Below are 10,361 nucleotides of genomic sequence, written 5' to 3'. Positions count from 1 at the left end.
ACTGTACGACCCAGGCATAACACACGTGCTACAACTGGGACAATAAACCGAAAATTACCAACACTGACATTGCCTTACTTGCCTTTACTAAAGAATTGTCTTTAATTGTGCTACCCAACGTTCCTGTAGATTATTCTAAAACCATTATTTGGTCAACAGTAATAGTCTATACATTATGTTGATTCATGCTATGAAAGTATCTGCATGTCCCTGTTTGGCTGTTTGTTGATGTGTGAGCGAGCCCCTCTCACTCCCGTACCCCACTGTGCACCCGGAAGAGGGATGCATTCTGAGAAGAACAAGCATGCGACCGTTGTTCAAAATGCAATGCGAGGAAAAAGTCCGTTTTCAAAGCAACTACTGTTGTTCTCGTTACAGAGAAGAGAGTCACAGCTTTCTGTGAGTATATCATTTATTTCTCACCTCTTAATATTGACTTCATGGCACCACTTTACAACTGGAGTAGGCTGTAGTATGGTTCTCCATCTGCAGTGAATGGGCCTACATCAATTAGCCTAGCAATGCAACGTTTTTCTAGGACATTAGCCTACATTTACTGATGGCAATGTAGGCTAATTTATGAATCTATCTAGCAACAATATCATATTTAGAGTTAGCAATCTAGCTGTGTGTTTTGAATTCCCACTTCCTCAGGTGGTGAGTAATGTAGCCTATAGTCCAATATGCACAAAGATGACGGCAAATTCTCTGAAGAGCCAAAAATATATCTCATCATTCTGGATCCTATTTTGACAGGTTGCACCAAAACAATATCAATCATACATCCCCTGGATATGTTAGATGAAATAGCTTCATGTTTTAATCATAAGCTATCATCTCAGTTGTCTTGCCACTAGATATTTTTGTTCATATGACTAAAGTAATTGTCCATTCAAAAAGTATATATATCGGTGTAGGCCTATTTATTGTTATTGAGCAAAATAGCAACATTTTTCACGATATGTATTTTTCCCCATATCACCCAGCTCTAGCAACTCCCGCCAAAATAATTTATCGCTGGGTCAATTTATCGCAATATGGATTTTTGTCCATATCGCCTAGCTCTAACACACGCTACGCAGAAAAGAACACAGGCATATGCTCCAATGCATAACACACTGCATTGCATAAATTCATTGCCAGTCAGGCAAGCTGTTACATCAATCTGCTATAAATATAACAGAAGCTAGAATAAACTGAATGTCAACGCCTTCATGTGTCATTTAGTCAATTTATTGAACACTATGTTCAAAAGGATATGTTGAGATCAAGCAGAATTATCAAGCAAAATCTAGCAACATATCAAGCAATTTGTATAAATATTATTGAACATAGGCTAGGAGTTGACGTATCTTAAAAAGGAGTTTCTGAGCTCTTTGAAAATACGACCAATTAGGTCCTGGATCAACAGAACATAAACAAGTCTCTTAGAAGCTGACCAATAGAGGACAGGCATCCTCCTTCCCCTTGGAAACACGCGTTGCCCATCCCGGGGTGCATCTCCCTGCTGTCATGACAACGAGGAGGTTCTCTCCCTTCCTCTCCTTCCCTCACTCTCTCTCCCTTTCAAATGGCTTCCGTTGCTTCCCCCTGCCCTGCCTCAACAGACAGTGCAGCATTGCTCTCCCTCTCTCAAACACATTCCAGGAGCAGAGTAGAGGTGCCTGCGGGTAATCTAGACCAGGTTTACAGACCAAAACAGGTCCTGGAACACACTCTCTCTTTCTCCCTCTCCCTCTCTCGCTCTCTCCCTGTCTTATGTCTGGAACTGACAGACAACACAAAGCAACCCAGAGCTGCTGGAATCTACTGTATACATTCTTCATGTGGGAGGTCACATAAAATCAACCACTAACACAGACAGAAAAAGAGGGGGTGAGAGCGAGAGAAGCAAAGCCGAGATAGAGTGAGAGAGAAGGCGAGAGAAGGAGGGGGGAGGGGGAGTGCACTGTGCATTAGCGTGTGAAAGAGCTGGAGAGAAGTGATGTAAGCATTTCAAACAAGCTGAGGTTTGGGTTTTGGGATACGAACACAGACGAATGGCAACACAGGCGTCCAATGAGAGTCCTAGGTGACGCCACTTAGACGTAACAGGAGGAGAGCTGAGGAGTGACAGGCTAAACAGAGAATATAGCAACAGCAGTTGGGAGGACTTCCAGAGCTGAGAGTCTGATGACTAGTGGGTATCAATGACCTGAGAATTGCACTACGCAACACACTGCAACACACACTTCCTCTAAGGGTTTACTATTGGTCTGACTGACAGGCTGAGGCAACTTAGTGACAGCAGTGGCCGACATGTTGACTTTTCTCTACTTACAGGACCGCAGCACAACCACATTTGAGAGTGTGTGTGCGCAATAGGCCAAATACTGTGCCACACGTTTGCAGCTGTAGCATCTTGTCTGACAGTGAGACGAAAAAGAGGAAGTCCCCATAGAGTGAAACCGTGACTTTGCAGTCAGAGGCAGCCTGCTTTGCGTAAGATGTTAGATAATTATAGTGACTGGGAGAGTGTGACTTTAAGTTGCAGCATGGTCAGCGTGACGACAGCATGGCATGGCCTACCACTCTAACAGGTTTACCCAGGTCATCTGAGAAAATAGTTTATTTGTATTCAACACAAGTGGAAGACTGAATAAACACTCTTACCTAACTCTCACAGAGCACAGGAGATGGTAAACAACACTCAGACTGCCTTGTCTACCATTTATGCACTGATCTAGGATCAGTTGACACCTATGACAGTCAGACTGCATTCAATTAGGAGTGAACAAACTCAGCCATTCCTGGACCAGTTGTTAGGAGAACAGAAAAGTAATCTCACTTCTATGACCCCCAGGGGCAGTGGGAAATTATGATTGGAAATTATGCAAAGTGTGTGACAAGACGAAAGGTATCGCCACCCTGGTGGATGGAGGTTCCCTGGGGGAAAAACAGCCCTCTACGGTGGCTCCTCTGGGACAAACCTAAATGTCTCCATGGTGAAAAACCCACAGAGCTGGGAGACTTGGAGCTGGCCACTGGGGAGGTAAAGCAAAGAGCTCCTTCTCTCAGTCTTAACACTAACCTGAGCAGCAGCTCAGCACTGTGTGTACCTAACAGACTAAAAATCTCAAACAACCGTCCTTTCTCTTAAATAGAAAAGATAATAAGCGACTTCCTCTTGAAAGTGTAGTTAAAAACTGTACAAGACCACCTCTTTAAGAACATTATCCCCCAGATAGACGAGCAGTTCTGACCGGGCACAACATTAAAACACCATGCGCTGGGCCTCCCGAGTGGCTCAGTGGTCCAAGGCACTGCTTTGCAGGGGTTCGATCCCAGGCTGTGTCATAACCGGCCATGACCGGGAGTCCCATAGGGCGGCACACAATTGGCCCAGTGTCGTCCGGGATAAGGGATGGTTTGGTCGACTCCTTGTGGCGGGCCGGGCACCTGCAGGCTGACAGCAGTCGTCAGTTGAGCGGTGTTTCCTCCAACACATTGGTGCGACTGGCTTCTGGATTAAGCGTGCGGGTGTTAAGAAGGGTGGTTTGGTGGGTCATGTTTCGGAGGACGCATGACTCGACCTTCGCTTCACCCGAGCCTGTTGAGGAGTTGCAGCGATGGTATTATGGTTAACAGTGTGGTTAAGGTTAAAATCTGATTTCATGACTGTGGCTGTGCCAGCTAGTGACCTCTCTGCAGAGCTGCCTCCAGAACAAGATTCATGACAAAAAACGCTAACCTGCTATTGAATCATTTTCAAACGGAAAACGAAAACAAGCTATTCTTATTGGACAAGTCAAGGTAGTCCCTCCCTGTTCCAGTTCTGTTTATTCCGTTAGGTGTCTAATGAATACAACCCCGGCCTCCGCGGCGGCCTGGCCGGAAGAGGAACAAAGTCATGAAGAACAACAACAACATCCTAAGGAGAACATGGCTGGTTTCTTTCTTGGTAGCTGTAGATCTATTTATACCCTGTCCCCGTCTCTGTGTAGCACAGGGAGTGGAGACTGGATAGAGAGGGCTTGGCATGGCTGGCTGTGAATTCCAGGGCTGACTGAGGAAACCTCATTGTTCCTTCTCCTCGACTGGGGCCTGGGTCTTCTCAGCCAGCAGAAATAGAAAGAGAGCAGGGCTGCCGTGTGGCCAGTGGCCACCACACTAGACTAAGGGTATTAGTATAATTATTAGTTATATGAAATTAAGCCATTGTGTTCACATACAAAAGCAATGAAAACTTTGTGCTTTTTAATAAGAAAGAGGGGATATTTCAGGGGCTTTAAAAAGACTGTCTGGGATGGAACCTCTGATGTGATCATCAACAGCCATCAAATTAAAATCAAACAACCATCAGATAATAAACTATGGATGTTACCACAGTAGCAATGAATGGGTGTGAAACAACTAACCATCGAACCAACCACCACTATCCTGTGGCCCTAACCAGCCAGCAGCTCTTAGCTTTCACAATGCTGCCTGCCTGTCACCCGACTGCTTTCCTGGGCTTTCTGGCAACAACATGTGAGACATTTAGCTAGTACAAAAACAAAAAGAAAAACACACAATGCCCTGGGTTGACTGCACTGTGACACCACGCTGAGCCGGAACAGAGCTCCTGTCTCCCCTAGCTAGTTAGTTAGGGGCTCTTATCAATAATTCCTCATTTGCCTTTCAATCCCTGCTCTGGGCTGTTCACCACAACACACTGACTGACATTTCTCTCATTAGGCTGTTATTTAATCTGCACAAGCTTCAACTCAGAAATACATAAGCGATATTCAGGCCGCCTACCTGAATATCGATGCTGGGTACAGTGTACAGTTTGACTAGGCATGCAACATGACTTGCAGATCATTGACTGTCAACACAGTTCCATGCAGTTCGGGACAGACGGAGAGGACACATCAGTTGTCATAAACGATCAGGTATTTTTTTATGGATATCAATATTAATGGATTTGTCATACGCACCGGCAGTTTTAGGAATTCTATAATTTTCAAACTCGAATGGCAGTGAAAATTCGGGATGCTCTCTGTATAAAAGTCGCTCAAATAACAGCCAACACTTGTCACTGTTGATATCCTATAGCTGGTCTTGATTTGTTGAAATGAAACAACAATGCAACTGATTTGTTTTCATCCCTGTTTCAACAGCCTCACAAAACTTCCATTCAACATTCTAGAATTCAGATGACTGTCTTCAGCAAATTCTCTTCTAACCAGTGATGCATGAATTATTTTCAATTTCACTGTGGCTTTTGAATGGTGTTAGTTAAAACAGCGCATACACAAACATTTGCCCCCGCTCTATTGATTTCAAACTGAGGCCGACATGAGTGATTAACAAAGTAGTGTTGCGTTTAACTTTCTGCGTTGGCAACCCACTTGAAACAAAATGCAACAATCCAAAATTATTCTACAAGTTGTCCTCTAACCAGTGACCCTTAGTACCAGTCAAAAGTTTGGACACACCTACATATTCAAGGATTTTTCTTCATTTTACTATTTTCTACATTGTAGAATAATAGTGAAGACATCAAAACTATGAAATAACACATATGGAATCATGTAGTAAGCACATTTTTTTTTAACAAATCAAAATATATTTTATATTTGAGATTCTTCAAAGTAGCCACCCTTTGCCTTGATGACAGCTTTTCACACTCTTGACATTCTCTCAACCAGCTTCATGAGGTAGTCACCTGGAATGCATTTCAATTAACAGGTGTGCCTTGTTAAAAGTTCATTTGTGGAATTTCTTTCCTTCTTAATGCGTTTGAGCCAATCAGTTGTGTTGTGACAAGGTAGGGTTGGTATACAGAAGATATCCCTAATTGGTAAAAGACCAAGTCCATATTATGGGAAGAACAGCTCAAATAAGCAAAGAGAAACAACAGTCCATCATTACTTTGAGACAAAAAGGTCAGTCAATCTGGAAAATTTTAAGTACTTTGAAAGTTTCTTCAAGTGCAGTGGCAAAAACCATCAAGCGCTATGATGAAACTGGCTCTCATGAGGACCGCCACAGGAAAGGAAGACCCAGAGTTACCTCTGCTGCAGAGGAAAAGTTAATTAGAGTTAACTGAATCTCAGACTGCAGCCCAAATAAATGCTTCACAGAGTTCAAGTAACAGACACATCTCAACATCAACTGTCCAGAGGAGACTGCGTGAATTAGGCTTTCATGGTCAAATTGCTGCAAAAAAAACACTACTAAAGGACACCAATAATAAGAAGAGACTTGCTCGGGCCAAGAAACACAAGCAACGGACTTTAGACCGGTGGAAATCTGTCCTTTGGTCTGAGAAGCCCAAATTAGAGTTTTTTATTTTATTTGTACTTAGTGGGACTATCATTTGTTTTTCAACAGGACAATGACCCAACACAACTCCAGGCTGTGTAAGGGCTATTTGACCAAGAAGGATAGTGATGGAGTGCTGCATCAGATGACCTGGCTTCCACAATCACCCGACCTCAACCCAATTGAGATGGTTTGCGATGAGATGGACCGCAGATTGAAGGAAAAAGCAGCCAACAAGTGCTGAGTATATGTGTTGTGTGAACTCCTTCAGACTGTTGGAAAAGCATTCCAGGTGAAGCTGGTTGAGAGAATGCCAAGTGTGAAAAGCTGTCATCAAGGCAAAGGGTGGATACTTTGAAGAATCTCAAATATTAAATATTTAGATTTGTTTAACACTTATTTGGTAACTACATGATTCCATATGTGTTATTTCATTGTGTTGATGTCTTCACTATTATTCTACAATGTTGAAAATAATAAAAAATAAAGAAAAACCCTTAGTAGGTGAGTAGGTGTGTCCAAACTTTTGACTGGTACTGTACATATTATTCCAAGATTGTGTTTTTTTCCCCAGTAAGGTCAGTTTGAACAGGACTTGTAACCCGACTCCCCCTCTCATTCTATTGATTTCAACGTGATATCAATATGAGTGATTGACAAAAAAGTGTTTCTATTTCTGCGACCCCCAAATCAAATCAAAATGTAGCTTGTCTTCAGCAGATATTTCCAGTTTCCATGTGGTTTTGAGTTGTGTTAGTTTCAGCTGTGCATACAACCTGACTTCCCCCCCTTACCAATATTTATTTATTTAACTAGGCTAGTCCAGTTAAGAACAAATTCTTATTTACAATGACGGCCTACCCCTGGCCAAACCCTAACCCAGACGATGCTGGGCCAATTGTGCACCACCCTATGGGACTCCCAATCACGGCCGGTTGTGATACAGCCTGGAATTGAACCAGGGTCTGTAGTGACACCTCTAGCAATGATATGCAGTGCCTTAGACCGCTGCCCCACTCGGGAGCCCAATATGAGTGATTCACTGCTACTTGTCAAAACACAGGGTTTTTGGTGCATATGCAGTTCATACGGTGCTTGTTTAAAACGAGTAATATGATTACTATTTTAGCACATGTATGTGTAGGTAGTACATTTTATGTTTATGTTTTCAATATATCACAAACTGTTTATTGATTTGGAAACTTCAAAACTGTGTTTTGACATTGGGGTGTTTATCAAAATGTATTGTCAACAGGAAGCAGTAACAGCATAATTTTCTACTTATATATAGATATATAAATGGAATTTTCAACATACATTTTCATTAGTATTCTACTTAATTGGGTAAGACCTGCTGAATGAGTCCAAAAACATGATGTGATTTATTTATTTTTATGATCAACCAGAAATGTTAAAAATGGTTTGACTTGCCTACAATAAGGCACATACAGTATATTTAGCAAAAACAAACCAGATAAACATTTCTCATCTGCTACAACAATACAGTGACTAAGAAATGAGATACAAATTGCTACAAATTAGCTAGCTAGTCAGCTGACAGGCAAAATGTGGCTGATAGTAGTTTCTTAGCTAGTGTGCATCCAAGAAATATATTGTAAAAAAATAAAAAAATAAAAAAACGAGTGCATAAAATCCTGCACAATGACAAAAATATGACTACAACATTGACAACTTCGTCAGGAAACACAAGGAAACAAATACTGTACTCACAGTTATTGCATTCACGCACAGTGAAGGATAAAACAATTAGAATAATAATGTTATAAAGAGATTCTATGCACAACCACAGGCAGCGAACTGAACTTGGTAGTTAATTAACACTGCAAGCCTGTGCTAGCAGTAACCTCATCAGTCACTCTTAAGGGTCCAATAGGATTACTTTTGATTCCTCATAGGAAAAAAGTAGTCAAATCAAATCAAATTTTATTTGTCACATGGTTAGCAGATGTTAATGCGAGTGTAGCGAAATGCTTGTGCTTCTAGTTCCGTCAGTGCAGTAATATCTAACAAGTAATCCAACAATTCCCCAACAACTACTTAATACACACAAATCTAAAGGGGTGAATGAGAATATGCACATGTAAGTATATGAATGAGCAATGGCCGAGCGGAATAGGCAAGGTGCAATAGATGGTATAAAATATAGTATATACATGTGATATGAGTAATGTAAGTTATGTAAACATTATTCAAGTGGCATTATTTGTCCAAGTAGTCTAATAGGATTCCAATAGGATTCTGATACAGGTGACACAATATCCTATAGGACTACAAGAATCCTATAGGATCACTTTTTATTTCCAATAGGAAAAAAGTAGTCCAATAGGATTCTGATAGAGGTGTTACAAAATCGTATAGGATTGTGAGAATCCTATAGGATTCTATTGAAAAAATTCCACTAATCCTACAAGATATTTGGACTAGGGTGACGAGGAGCACCAAGTGTCACCACCTCAGTTGTTTACTCCTCAGCAGCTGTGTGCCTCCTTCGCTTATCAGAGGCCAGACACTGACAGAGACAAATCCTCCCCACCAGATAGAGGGGACGGCTCAGTCACTGCTGCGGCTTGGCAACACACTTCCAGGAAGTACAGCCAACAGGGTAGAAAGAACGGGTCTGTAGCCCTGCTCTCCAATTCAAAACCTTCACAACTTTATTTAACCAACGCAGAAAACACACTTCTCTATGGGGACTGAGAATGGGCATTGGGCTCAGGACTAAATCTACCTGGAAAGGGAGTAAGAAGAGAGGGGTACGTATCTGATTGATTAATAGAGCACAGCACCCAAGTGTAAATGAGGCACAAATCAGACGTTCTTGAACTATTGACAAATGTATTCAATCCATCTTTATTCTATCCTTCAGTGGGCTACTACAACACCAGTGGTAGAGGGGAAGGAAGAAGGAGAGAACTGGAGGACTGTCGACACTGGGGAGAGGGGAAGGAAGAAGGAGAGAACTGGAGGACTGTCGACACTGGGGAGAGGGGAAGGAAGAAGGAGAGAACTGGAGGACTGTCGACACTGGGGAGAGGGGAAGGAAGAAGGAGAGAACTGGAGGACTGTCGACACTGGGGAGAGGCGAAGGAAGGAGAGAACTGGAGGACTGTCGACACTGGGGAGAGGGGAAGGAAGAAGGAGAGAACTGGAGGACTGTCGACACTGGGGAGAGGGTTAGGAAGAAGGAGAGAACTGGAGGACTGTCGACACTGGGGAGAGGGGAAGGAAGGAGAGAACTGGAGGACTGTCGACACTGGGGAGAGGGGAAGGAAGAATGAGAGAACTGAAGGACTGTCGACACTGGGGAGAGGGGAAGGAAGGAGAGAACTGGAGGACTGCCGACACTGGGGAGAGGGGAAGGAAGGAGAGAACTGGAGGACTGTCGACACTGGGGAGAGGGGAAGGAAGGAGAGAACTGGAGGACTGTCGACACTGGGGAGAGGGGAAGGAAGAAGGAGAGAACTGGAGGACTGTCGACACTGGGGAGAGGGGAAGGAAGGAGAGAACTGGAGAACTGTCGACACTGGGGAGAGGGGAAGGAAGGAGAGAACTGGAGGACTGTCGACACTGGGGAGAGGGGAAGGAAGAAGGAGAGAACTGGAGGACTGTCGACACTGGGGAGAGGGGAAGGAAGGAGAGAACTGGAGGACTGTCGACACTGGGGAGAGGGGAAAGAAGGAGAGAACTGGAGGACTGTCGACACTGGGGAGAGGGGAAGGAAGGAGAGAACTGGAGGACTGTCGACACTGGGGAGAGGGGAAGGAAGAAGGAGAGAACTGGAGGACTGTCGACACTGGGGAGAGGGGAAGGAAGAAGGAGAGAACTGGAGGACTGTCGACACTGGGGAGAGGGGAAAGAAGGAGAGAACTGGAGGACTGTCGACACTGGGGAGAGGGGAAGGAAGGAGAGAACTGGAGGACTGTCGACACTGGGGAGAGGGGAAGGAAGAAGGAGAGAACTGGAGGACTGTCGACACTGGGGAGAGGGGAAGGAAGAAGGAGAGAACTGGAGGACTGTCGACACTGGGGAGAGGGGAAGGAAGAAGGAGAGAA

General features: G+C 43.6%; 1 protein-coding gene across 1 annotated transcript in view; it reads right to left on the bottom strand.

Annotated features, from left to right (window-relative positions):
* Nucleotides 1-10,361, bottom strand: part of LOC139532493 (mediator of RNA polymerase II transcription subunit 13-like) — a 111,480-nt gene that overhangs the window by 72,100 nt on the left and 29,019 nt on the right. The gene's annotated exons all lie outside the window — the stretch shown is intronic.

This window comes from Salvelinus alpinus, chromosome 1 (genome assembly GCF_045679555.1).
Source record: "Salvelinus alpinus chromosome 1, SLU_Salpinus.1, whole genome shotgun sequence".
NCBI lineage: Eukaryota > Metazoa > Chordata > Actinopteri > Salmoniformes > Salmonidae > Salvelinus > Salvelinus alpinus.
This window is presented reverse-complemented; position numbering and strand designations above follow the sequence as displayed.